The 12,405-nt window shown below is 37.5% G+C and overlaps 1 protein-coding gene and 1 non-coding gene across 2 annotated transcripts in view; one reads left to right on the forward strand and one right to left on the reverse strand.

Annotated features, from left to right (window-relative positions):
- ADAMTS19 (ADAM metallopeptidase with thrombospondin type 1 motif 19) overlaps window positions 1–12,405 on the forward strand; it is a 250,022-nt gene that overhangs the window by 19,650 nt on the left and 217,967 nt on the right. The window lies entirely within an intron of this gene.
- On the reverse strand, window positions 2,977–3,083 carry LOC116864461. Its single transcript, XR_004382019.1, has one exon. It is a non-coding gene; the product is annotated as a U6 spliceosomal RNA (small nuclear RNA).

Below are 12,405 nucleotides of genomic sequence, written 5' to 3' on the forward strand. Positions count from 1 at the left end.
ACAAAATGGACAAATAATGTCATAAAACACCCAAGCTCCCTGAAGAAAAATTAGTAAATCTGAACAGCATTCTTTCTTTTTCCTTCTTTCTCTCTTTTTAAAAATATTTATTTATTTGAGAGAGGCGGGGGTGGGGGCAGGGCTTGAGCAAGGTTTGGAGGGGCAGAGGGAAAGAATCTGACGCAGACTCCCTGCCAAGCACAGAGCCTGACGCAGAGTTCAATCTCAGGATCCTATGATCATGACCTGAGCTGAAATTGAGTCAAACACTTAACTGACTGAGCCAACCAGGTGCTCCGGAACAGCATTATTTCTATTGAGAAATTGAATTTGTAGTTAAAAACTCTTTCCAGGCAAAAGTGACTCACCTCATGAATTCTGTCAATTTAAGGGCCTTCAGTCATCCAGATGCCATGTTAGGTGTCAAGTTGAATTATCCCCTCACCATTTTCATTTTTCTGTACCATATACATGTAATGGAAGATACTTTGTGTGGGGTATTTTGTTACCTTTATTGTTCCAAATTAAGAGAACTACTAAATTTCTTAATTCCCAGAGAACACAATGATCAAAAAAAAAAATTTCCATCATATTATATATAGATTTGCAAAATTTCGGTTAAGTGTTACTCTAAACACTTATTTACATTGCAGTAGAACTTGTGAGAACCAAGAACTGTTATTGACGATGTTCCATGACATCGCTGTAACTAACTGTCCATTACCACCTACACCATCCTGTCCTGCTGATCATGGACCTCTTATTTACATTTCTGGAGATCACACCATCACCATTTGCTTTGTATCATGGCAAATTTTTATACATTACTTTCATGTTGATATTTTTCAAATGAATTTTTATGAAAGCGTTAGCTTTTCAGGAAAATTCCGTTCTTAGGATTTTCTTTGGGTATGTAGATAGGATCATAGGTAAATAATATTTCTGGTATTTTCATATACTTAACTTTGCTTATATAATATAAATGGGATTATATATTATGTGTTTTCTGTAACTTTTTTGTTAAGTGAATGGCAGATTTCTATTCATTTAGAATACTACTATTTTATTAGCTATATACATTGCATATATCTTCTATAAGTTTGTAGCCTCAAGATCATTTTATGCCATTTATGTAAATTTTTAAAGAGTCATATAATATTCCATAATATGAGACCACAATAATTTACTTAAAATGCTAATGTAACTTCTTAGTTAAGAGCAAGCAGCTCTGCCATCTATTAATTCCGTTACTTTCGGTAAGATAGTTAATCTCTCTGACATTCTGCTTAACATTTAAAACAGGGAAAAATATTTCCTATTTCATATGGTTGTAGTTGAGATTAGAGAAATAATGCAAATAAATTACTCCCAGGTCAGGATTTTTCAACCTCGCCACTAATGACCTTTAGGGTAGGATAATTGTTGTGGGGGACTGTTTTGTGCGTTTGTCAAATGTTTAATAGCATCTTTGGTCTCTGCCCACTAGATACCCCATCAGGACAGCCAAAAATGTGTCTAAACATTGCCAGATTCTGCACCTCATCCCTGTAGTAGGGATACAAATAGACCCACTGAGAATCACTATTGGAGAGAAGAGCCTGGAATGGTACATGGTAGTAAGTCTGCTACATGAAGCTTGACACATGCACAACACAGTTCTCGGGGATGATCTTTGCATTGACTATATTGTAGGTGCCTCTCGCCTCAATTCTCCCTGGTAGTGGCCATTAAGAAAGCTTCCCATGTTACCAGGCTTTAGGTTGGTGCCATTTTTACACTACCGCAAATAACACTAATTTTGCAATACCACAATCAGTTACATAGATCTTTGTACACCTATATGAGTGTAACTACCAGGGATATTCCTGGAAATGTTATCTTTGAAGGGGGAGGCAACACAGGTCTTATCATACTGATTTTTTTTTTAAGATTTTATTTATTTATTTGATAGAGGGAGACACACAGAGAGAGGGAATACAATGGGGGGAGCAGGAGAGGAGAAGCAGGCTTCCTGCCAAGCACGGAGGCCGCTGTGGGCCTCCATCCCAGGACCCTGAGATCATGACCTAAGCCAAAGGCAGACGCTTAATGACTGAGCCACCCAGGCACCTCATACTGAAAATTTGATACATCTGCCAAATCACCTTCCAAAAATGCTAGACCCGTCTACACTCTCATCTGTTGCACCTAAGATTGCCCTTTTCTTCATATCTTCATCCATAGTGAATACTAATGTTCCTTTTGTATTAAAACATATTTTACAAATTTTTAATGTTTCTTTCCCTAACTCACCTTTCTTCTGTGGATTACATGCACATAAGCATTGCCTATTTTTCTATTAATCTTTTAGTATTCAAAGCTGCACCTAAATCTCTAATTATAAAACTATTCAAGTGTACAGAAAAGCACAGAGATTAAATAGAGCTAACACCCAGGTTTCATGAATGTTAACATTTTGGCATTTTTTTTTTTAAAGATTTTATTTATTTATTTGCCAGAGAGAGAGAGAGAGCACAGGCAGGCAGAGTGGCTGCAGAGGCAGAAGGAGAAGCAGGCTCTCCGCCGAGCAAGGACCCTGACGTGGGACTCGATCCCAGGACACTGGGATCATGACCTGAGCAGAAGGCAGCCGCTTAACTAACTGAGCCACCCAGGTGTCCCAACATTTTAGCATTTTTTGCTTAAGATTTTTATTTTGAGATTTTCACATGGTATTGAAGCCCTTGTGGTGCTCTTCCACAACCATCTTATTTTCTTGAGTCCCCAGATGTAACCACTGTTCTCAAATTTGTATACATATTTTCCATCCATGCTTTAATAATTACATTAAATAGGTATGCATCCATAAAAATCTGTAACAGTGTTGTTTTGTATTTTAAACATTTGCACAAATGGAATCATACTGTACACATCTTTCTAGAACTTGGTTTTTAAAAATTCATGTTGCATTTTTGTATTGTTTTAATTTAATTTTTTAAAAATATGGAATGCTCCATGAATTTGCTTGTTATCCCTGTACAGGAGCCTTGCCAGTGTTCTCTGTATCATTCCAGTTTTAGTCTACGTGCTGCTGAAGCGAGCACATCTCGTCTATCCTTTAAACTGCAGTGTGTGTTTGTGTACAGTAGAGTTTATTTATCCATCCCCCTATTGATAGATGTTCATCCACCTCACCCTCCCCCTTAGTTTTTTTCTCCTGGAGTTATAAGCAGTATAATGATGATCATCTTTATGTGAGTTTTGAGTGCACATGTGTGATAGTTTCTCTTAGGTAGGTACCTATCAGTAATGTGTTGACTATGGACGTACCATCTTCCTTCATATTTATTACATATTACATATTAACAGATTATTCTTCATGGTGATTATAATGCTGTTTCCTCTTGCCAGCTATGTATTTTCCCATACCCATACCAACAAACTTCTGGTATTGTCAAACTGTTCTTTTTCTTCTCATCTTTACTTGCATTTTGGTAATTAGTAGAACAAATAGAATTTAAAAAAAATTTTTAAGCATTTATGACAGAGAGAGAGTATGAGCATAGTGGGGAGGGGCAGAGGGAGAGAGAGAGAGAGTCCCAAGCAGAGTCCCTGCTGAGCCCAGAGAGTCTCACTGGACTTAATCCCATGACCCCAAGGTCACAACCTGAGCCGAAACCAATAGATGCTCAACCGACTGCTATACACAGTCTGTGTACTGTAGAAAAATTTGTTTTTAAAAATGGGAAGACTGAACAGTACCACAACCCACTTGATTTAACTGGCACTTCCAGATCATATGTGTTGGGGTTGTTCAGCTTTTCTCAACAAATTTTAAATAACTGACAACATATTAATGTGTTCTCTGGCAACAGTGGAATTAATGGAAATCAGCAACAAAATAATGCCTGAAAATTAGTATAAATTAGTGTTCATTTAATTACAATTACAATTATTTAATTACAATTAGTATTAATTGTAAGTGAAACAATAAATACACTACCAAATGGTACATAGATCAAAGAAGAACTTGGTAGGGAACTTAAAAAATTTATGAAATGAATGAAAATGAGAGCATGATATCAAAATATATGGGATGCTGCTGAGTAATACTTCTGGGAAAATAAAACATTAAAAACTTAATGTTAGGGAATAAAATAGTTCAATGTTAAATTAGGAAAAGAAGAGAAATGCTCGAAGGGGCGGGCTCCAGCCTCGAGCCCTCGCTTTACAGCCCCACAGAGCTGCGCCCGCTCTAGCAGTGCATGGCCCGCGCCGCGCTCTGAGGCCCCGCTTCCGGCCCCGCCGCCATCTTTCTCAAGTACGCTCGGCCCCAGCACCAGGGCACCAGCCTCGCCGCCGCCCGCCTGCTCCGCCGCCCCCAGCCCAAGCCTCCCTGAGCTCGGGGACCCCAGCAAAAAAGACTGTCCGTGTGTATCCGTTTCCGACGTCAATAAAGGAGGTGTGTGGGTTTAAAAAAAAATGCATAGATGGAAATAATATAGGTAAAAACAAAAATCATTGAAGTTAAAGCAGAAAAAGTGGAAGAAAATAAAATTTCTAGAAAGTACAATAAAATTGCTATATCTCTAGCTAGATTGAACAAAGAAAAAGAAAACACAAATTATCAATATTAAGAATAAAAGGGAGGGGCACCTGGGTGGCTCAGTGGGTTAAAGCCTCTGCCTTCGGCTCAGGTCATGGTCCCAGGGTCCTGGGATTGAGCCCCTCTTCGGGCTCTCTGCTCAGCAGGGAGCCTGCTTCCTCCTCTCTCTCTGCCTGCTTCTCTGCCTACTTGTGATCTCTGTCTGTCAAATAAATAAATTTTAAAAAATCTTTAATAAAGAAAGAATAAAAGGATAAAAGGGAGACATCACAACAGTTTCTTTGGAATTAGAGTTGTAATAAGTTAATACTGTGAACAACTTTATGTCAAGGAAGTTCATAACACTAGGTGAAAGGGACAAATCCTTGACAGATACATATTAATAAACTGAAAAAAATAATGTGGAACACCTGTGAAGCCCTAAATATAGTACAGTTGAATTTGTAGTTAAAATTTCTCCCACAAAGAAAATTCCAGGTCCAAATGTATTCATTAGTGAATTTTGTTAATCATCTATGGATGAAATACCAGATTCTTTAAAATCATATGAAAGGGACAGAACAGTTCCCAGTACTTTGAGTCCAGAATTATCCTGATATCAAATCAGGATATCAAATCCTGATACCAGAATGAGTCCAGAATTATCCTAATATCAAAAACATATAAAGAGGGGCACCTGGGTGGCTCAATTACTTGGGTGTCCGACTCTTGATTGCAGCTCAGGTCATGATTTCAGGGTTATGGGGTTGAGCCACACATCGGGCTGTGTGCTGGGAGTGGAGCCTACTTAGGATTCTCACTCTCCCTCTGCTACTCCTTCCCCCATCTCTCTTTCTCTCTCAACAAACAGACAAATGAAAACCAGAAAAAGATACTGCCAGGAAAAAAAATAAATAACCTGTAGTCTAGTTTCAGAGGACCATAGATACTAAAATACTTACCAAATATTAGCAGATCAAATTCAGCAATAGGTTAAAAAGAGTAATATATCATGACTAGGAAGGTTTTACAAGAATACAAGGATGGCTTAACTTCAAGAATGTCTATCAGTGTCATTCACTATATTGAAACAAATGAAAAGAGAAAAACTATACAACACTGCCAATGAATACAGAAAAATAGTTTGACAGAATTTAACAGTAATTTCTGATAAAAATGCTTAGCAAACTAAGACAAGATTGTACCTACCAAAACCTGTCAATGCACATCAACAAAACAAAACAAAAACACATGATTGACATAATTTTTAAGAGCAGAAGACTATGTGTGTATTATCAGTAATAAGATGAGGATATCCATTTTAACTACTTCTATTCAATCTTGCACCAGAGATCTTAAACAGTACCATAAAAAAAGTAAATAAACTAATTTAAAAATTAAAGATGTGTAGGTAGAACAGGAGGAGGTAAAATTGTTTTTATTTGCAGACAATGTGATTATACACATGAAAAATCCTAAGGAATCCATTAAATAGCTACTAAAACTAAAAAGTTTGGGACGTTTTGGAAGTTTGGGAAGGTCAGAAGGTATAATGCCAATTTACAGTAAATGAGTGTATGTGTAATGGCCAACAGACACATGAAAAAGTTCTCAACATCACTCAGCATTAGGTTTCAATCAAATTGAAACCACAGTGAGATACCACCTCACTCCAGTCAGAAAGGCTAAAATTAACAAGTTCAGGAGACGACAGATGCAGGCAAGGATGTGGAGAAAGGGGAAACCTGCTACACTGTTGGTAGAAATGCAAGCTGGTGCAGCTACTCTGAAAAACAATATGGAGGTTCCTCAAAAAGTTGAAAAGTGAGCTACCCTATGACCCAGTAGTCTCACTACTGAGTATTTACCCTAAAGATACAAGTGTAGTGATCTGAAGGGGCATGTGCACCCGAATGTTTATAGCAGCAACGTCCACTATAGCCAAACTATGGAAAGAGCCTAGATGTCCATCAACAGATGAATGGATAAAGATGTTCTATGTGTGTATGTCTATATATATATACACACACACACATGTGTGTATATATACATATACACACGTAGCACATCTTTATCCATTCATCTGTCGATGGACATATATATATATATATATATACACACACACACACACACACACACGTATATATATAATGATATATATAATGGAATACTATGCAGCCATCAAAATCCACAAAATCTTGCCATTTGCAAAGACATGGATGGAACTAGAGGGTATTATGCTAAGTGAATTAAGTCAATTAGAGAAAGGCAAATATCATATGATCTTTCTGATATGAGGAATTTTAGAGTCAGGGCAGGGGGTCGTTGAGGGTAGGGTGGGATTGGGAGGAAGACAAACTGTAAGAGACTCTTCATCTCAGGAATCAAACTGAGGGTTGCTGGAGAGGGATAGGGTGGCTGGGTGATGGACACTGGTCAGGATATGTGCTATGATGAGTGCCGTGAATTGTGTAAGACTGATGATTCAGAGACCCGTGCCCCTGAAGCAAGTAATACATTCTATGTTAACTAAAAAAAAAAAAAAAAAGTGTATGTTTGTGGGTGTGTGTGTGTAAGAGAGAGACAGAGACAGAGAAAGAGAAAGAGAGGAGACATCACTTCTTTTCTCCTTTCCTTCTAGCATCCTCCTGCTTACCTCTGTAGGTCTACACACTATTTAGCTTACTACATGTGAAACTTGAATGAGATAGTTGTTCCAGTATAATTATTACTAATCAAACAGTAAAGTTGAGGCAGCTAAAACTTCTTTCTTAGATATCTCTACAACCTGGGTATTTATTTTAATTCCTGAAGAGTTTCAAGATTATTTTCTTCTCTTCAAAGGAATAGTTGGGCACTGTCAAGATGCAGAGAAAAAATTGAGTCAGGGCTTAAAAAGCAAGATGATAATTTTTCACCATGATGTTATTCATTATATATATTACAATGCATTTCAACCATAAAGTTAAACTCTTACCATTTTAAAGTTCTATAGAAAAAGTTGCTTAAAAAGTCACTCTGTAGAGGAGCCTGGGTGGCTCAATTGGCTAAGCATCTGACTTGTTATCAGCTCAGGTTATGACCTCAGGGCTGTGATTTCGAGTTCCATGTCAAGTTCTGTGCTAGGTGTGGAGCCTACTTGTGATTCTCTCTCTCCCTCTCCCTTTGCCCCTCCCCCTTTATAAAACAAAAATAAAAAAATCTCCCTCTATACTAAGTCAATATTGAGTATTTCTATTTTTGGCGTGTATATATGCCAAAAAATAGAATTATATATATGGTTTTATAATAACATAGGGCAGATCCAGTTTACCATCTTGCATAGTGTCTTAATTCTGTTCTAAATGGTCAGATTCCTATTCATGGGTCATATATATATGGATTATGTTCATATATATATGAATATATATATGGATATATTCATGGATTATATATATATAGATATATATATATGATTAGCATATATATTATTAGAACTGAATTTTAAAGTTTTGTGTGTTTCTTCTTTTTGTGTATGTAAATAATAAATACATTTATTCTTTCTGTTGGCATCTGTAGTGAAATCTAAATAGCATAACATTTTCTAGATGAACTGTCTCAGTTTGGAATAATGTCAGTTTGTTGAAATAATTACTTTCAGTTTGCAGGAGTGGTCTGTGTTCTTACTAATTAGGAGTGTAATTCAATAAAACATGTGTCTTCAACTCTTTAAAGCAACTTATTCTTGCTTATCCTGAATCAGTGAGAACTGTAATTCATATGTATTCTTTGGGTAGTTGTTGAATCAAACCTGAAGAGATTCATACCCATATATGGATTTGAAGTCTACATGTTGGATAAGTTGAATAAATAATAAGTCCCAGATAAATTGCAAGACCCAAAGAAAGCATGAGGCAATGCTGTAACTGTATTGTGTGGGTGGTGTGATTTTTAGGCCTCTGGTTTTATTTACTTTCTGCTAGAGATCCTATTAACAGTCATAGCCCAGGAAACATAGCAGGCTTTTACATTGAATTGAAAATCTTAGTCATCTAGAGATAAAATACTTTGTAAGGTAGAGTACAGGCATAGTTCGCTCTCTGTACAGGCATAGTTCTCTCGCTTTGTAAGGTAGAGTACAGGCATAGTTTGCTCTCTGTAGATTAATAGTTGTATAAAGTGCTTTCACATATATCATTTCATTTAATGGACAGGAAGCTGTTATCCATAAGATAGGAAAGGGTTGCTTTAATTTCACTCTTAATGTTGCCTTTGTCCTGGCTAAGCTTTACACAGACACTCATACCCATTTTTATCTGCCAAGCATCAGCCTAGCTCCTAAGGCTGAAAGGTGAACCAAATTTGGCAAGAGTGTTCTTTAAATGAATGAGTGGTGTTTAAGGAAATCAATCCAGAGTATAGAATACATTTAAAAATGTTACAAAGCCTCAGTCGTCTATGAAGATCAGACTTTTTTTTTTAATATTTTATTTATTTATTTGACAGACAGAGATCACAAGTAGGCAGAGAGGCAGGCAGAGAGAGAGGAGGAAGCAGGCTCCCCACTGAGCAGAGAGCCCGATGTGGGGCTCCATCCCAGGACCCTGGGATCATGACCTGAGCCGAAGGCAGAGGCTTTAACCCACTGAGCCACCCAGGCGCCCCGAAGATCAGACTTTTAATGTCTCAATTGGGCCTATCTAGCTTTCTTTCATAGTTTTGGTTTACTATCCCAGTCAGTAGGTAGTAATTCTGACATCATTATCCTATATGGGCTAGGATGTATCGGGTGCCCATTATGAAAGTTAAGTGTGATTTATACACTTAATTAAAACAGTTGGTGGGTCTTCTCACCTTCAGGCTCATGATCAGAAGAAAAAGAAAGGTGATGTGGCAGAAATGAGAAGAAAACTGTGCCCCTTGAATTCTCTTTCTTGTGTTCATCTGTGCGATATGGAACATGTTAGTCGTCTATGAGGTCTTTTTTTTTTTTAATTTAATTTTTTTCCCAGTGTTCTAGAATTCATTGTTTATGCACCACACCGAGTTCTCCAGGCAATACCTGCCCCCATTAATACCACCAGGCTCACCCCATCACCCCCGCAAACCCTCAGTTTGTTTCTCAGACTATGAGGTCTTTTTGGTAACCACGGTGATCTCATCTTTGTAGCCTCTGGTGGGATGCTCAGTGAAGTCTCTGTGAAGAAGCCCATTTCAAAACCCACTGGCCTATGGTAGCTTCAGTTTTCAAACAGAACCGCAAGGCCCTTAACCTTTCCTTTTTTTAATTCAGTGATCTCAGAGCTTCCATTTTATCTTTTATGAGAATCTTTTTGGGACCATTGGCTCTTAGTTTCCTGGATGGATGCACAGCTCAGTTATGATTTCCCGAGATTGCTTGTTTTCACATTTTCTGGGAAACATATTCTGAGTTATACAGATGATTTGATGAGATCCACCTTTTGTGATTGGGGCTCTTTGGCTTTCTTATTTGGAAGGGTACATAGTGTTTGTTTTGAACATTGCAGTTGATGAGAATTTTTTACAGGTTAAACTTTTAATTTCTCAGGAGTTGGGATCAACACACCTTACCATTTTTTACTCTAACAATGACAGAAATAAGAACCAAGGAGGTTATATGACTTGCTTATGCTTGCATCATGTGACAAAATACTGAATTTAGTCTTTCCATGGCCATGTCCTCTGCCTTATCCTTTATGGTTAAGGTTTGTTCTGGATAGGTTGAATTGTATGAAATTGTCAACATATGAATGTCTGACATAGAATAAAAAGCAATTTCATATGCTACAACCTATACACATACCCCAAGCACCGAAAAACTCCATTTAGGAAGAGCTTCTTCTACATGCAGCTAAAACTGAATACATATATATATTTAAGTTTATATGAAGTTTACAGGGAAAAAAACCTTAGTCATTAGTAATTGCAAGTGGAATGCTCGAGGTAACAAGCTTACTTGTGGAGCTTCGTGGCTCCTTGAATTAAGAGCATGGACTCAGGAGCCCTTGTGTGGGTTTGAATCCAAGTTCCCCTATTGTAATCATCCTGTGTTACCTCAGACAATTAACTTACCCTCTCAGTGTCTGTGTCTTCACCTTTTAAGGTACAGTAAGTTACTTCAAAATTATCTGGCATCACCATAAGGGCTTAAAATGTGTTTAAGCATAATGGAAATGAGGAATGGAAAATATTTTGGTCTGTGCATGAAATAATCTTCTAGACTTTTAGAAATGCCTACTAGATATCTTTAATTAATTAAATGAATGAGGAATATTAAATTAGGTTGATAAGTAGTGGTATACCCATGGGCGATTTATACACCAATCTGTTTAAATATGTCCAAAAGAAAACCTATAAACCTAATTAGCCCTTGCATTCCGGGAAATGTCTGTTAGTTGGTTGAGCAGTTAAATGAAGATCTCTCACTAACATTCTTCCATCAAAATCCCTTTCAAATTTTTAACGCTAAAATGGCCTCTAGGATCTGATTTCCAAAAGGACTCTGACACTTCCCCATTCAAGTACAAATAAGTGACATAGTGACTTCTCATGGCCAAGTGATCAAAGTAACTATAAAATGCACACCTGCAGAGATGATGGGTTGATTTCCTTGTTTTCCTATAACCTTCACTTATCTACATAGCCTTCAAAAATTCCAGAAGAATGTGTAGGAAGCAGAAATGAGAAGAGAATGAGCATGGGTAGCCTCCTAGGGACTGTGCTAAGTCCTATATAAGGTAAGAATCAATGTGTAATATTGTATGATAGGTACACAAAGTGCTAAAATTCATGTGTTGAGTCTACCAAATAAAAAATAATTCATTTCAAGCTTGTGATAGGTGGAATAAGTACTGGCCATGTAACATTGAAGTCTAGTTAGGTAATGAGACATGAAAGTCCCCAACCCTTCAAATAAATCCATGTGTTCTGCTACAGATGTGTCATTTCATCCTAGATTGCTAAGAGAATTTACAGAGTAAATTTTCCCCATCTTCCATTGAAATTGATAATGCATTTACCATTAATGAAAGAAGGCATTGAATGGTAGTTGTTCTAACTTTTTATTTGAATTATAAACAAATGTTTATATTTCAGAATAGTTAATTGCAAAGGATGGAGGAGGAGGTGGGCCTGATAGAGACAAGTATTCACTTGGAGTTACTGATGCATTCTTCTCTTCCTTCACCCGCAGCAGCAATGGGAATAGCTGACCATGCTGTCCCTCCTTCTTGATACGTGTCTCTATCACTTGCCATCCAGCCCGTACTGCACCCTGACTGCTCCCTCTCTGGCTGCTTCATTGACCATTCCTCTTCTCTGTACTTTCCTAACAGGGGTAACCTAGTGCTCAGTCATGAGCTTTCTTATTTGGGGATCTTACCCAGTCTCATAGCTTAAATGCCAACTATATGCCAGGGATTCCAAAATAGGTAATTCTAATTTAGACCTCTCTGTTGAGCTCCAAATTTGTATGTCCAGATATATATTTGACTTTTCCACATGAGGTCTAATAGATATATCAAACTTGTTTCAAACTGAAGTCATCATTTCTCCCACTCCAACTCCAAATTCTCCTCTCCGTTTTGTCCTGCTTATGGTCATTTGGCAAGGGCCAAAAGTTGTAGTGTTGTCCTGAATTCCTTTCTTTCCTTTGGAGTGCACATTCAAACATCGCGAGCTCTACCTGCTACTTGAGCCACTGATAACCTGTCTTCATGTGGTCTTTCTCCCACCTGTAGTCTATACTCAGTACGGCCACTAGAGTGAATCTTTTTAGATAGGTCCAAGCATGCTCATCATAGTACTTGTAAAGACAATACATATGTAGTGGAAATTTAAAA

The sequence above is a fragment of the Lontra canadensis genome, unplaced genomic scaffold, assembly GCF_010015895.1.
Source record: "Lontra canadensis isolate GAN:19392208 unplaced genomic scaffold, GSC_riverotter_1.0 scaffold5, whole genome shotgun sequence".
NCBI classification, from domain to species: domain Eukaryota; kingdom Metazoa; phylum Chordata; class Mammalia; order Carnivora; family Mustelidae; genus Lontra; species Lontra canadensis.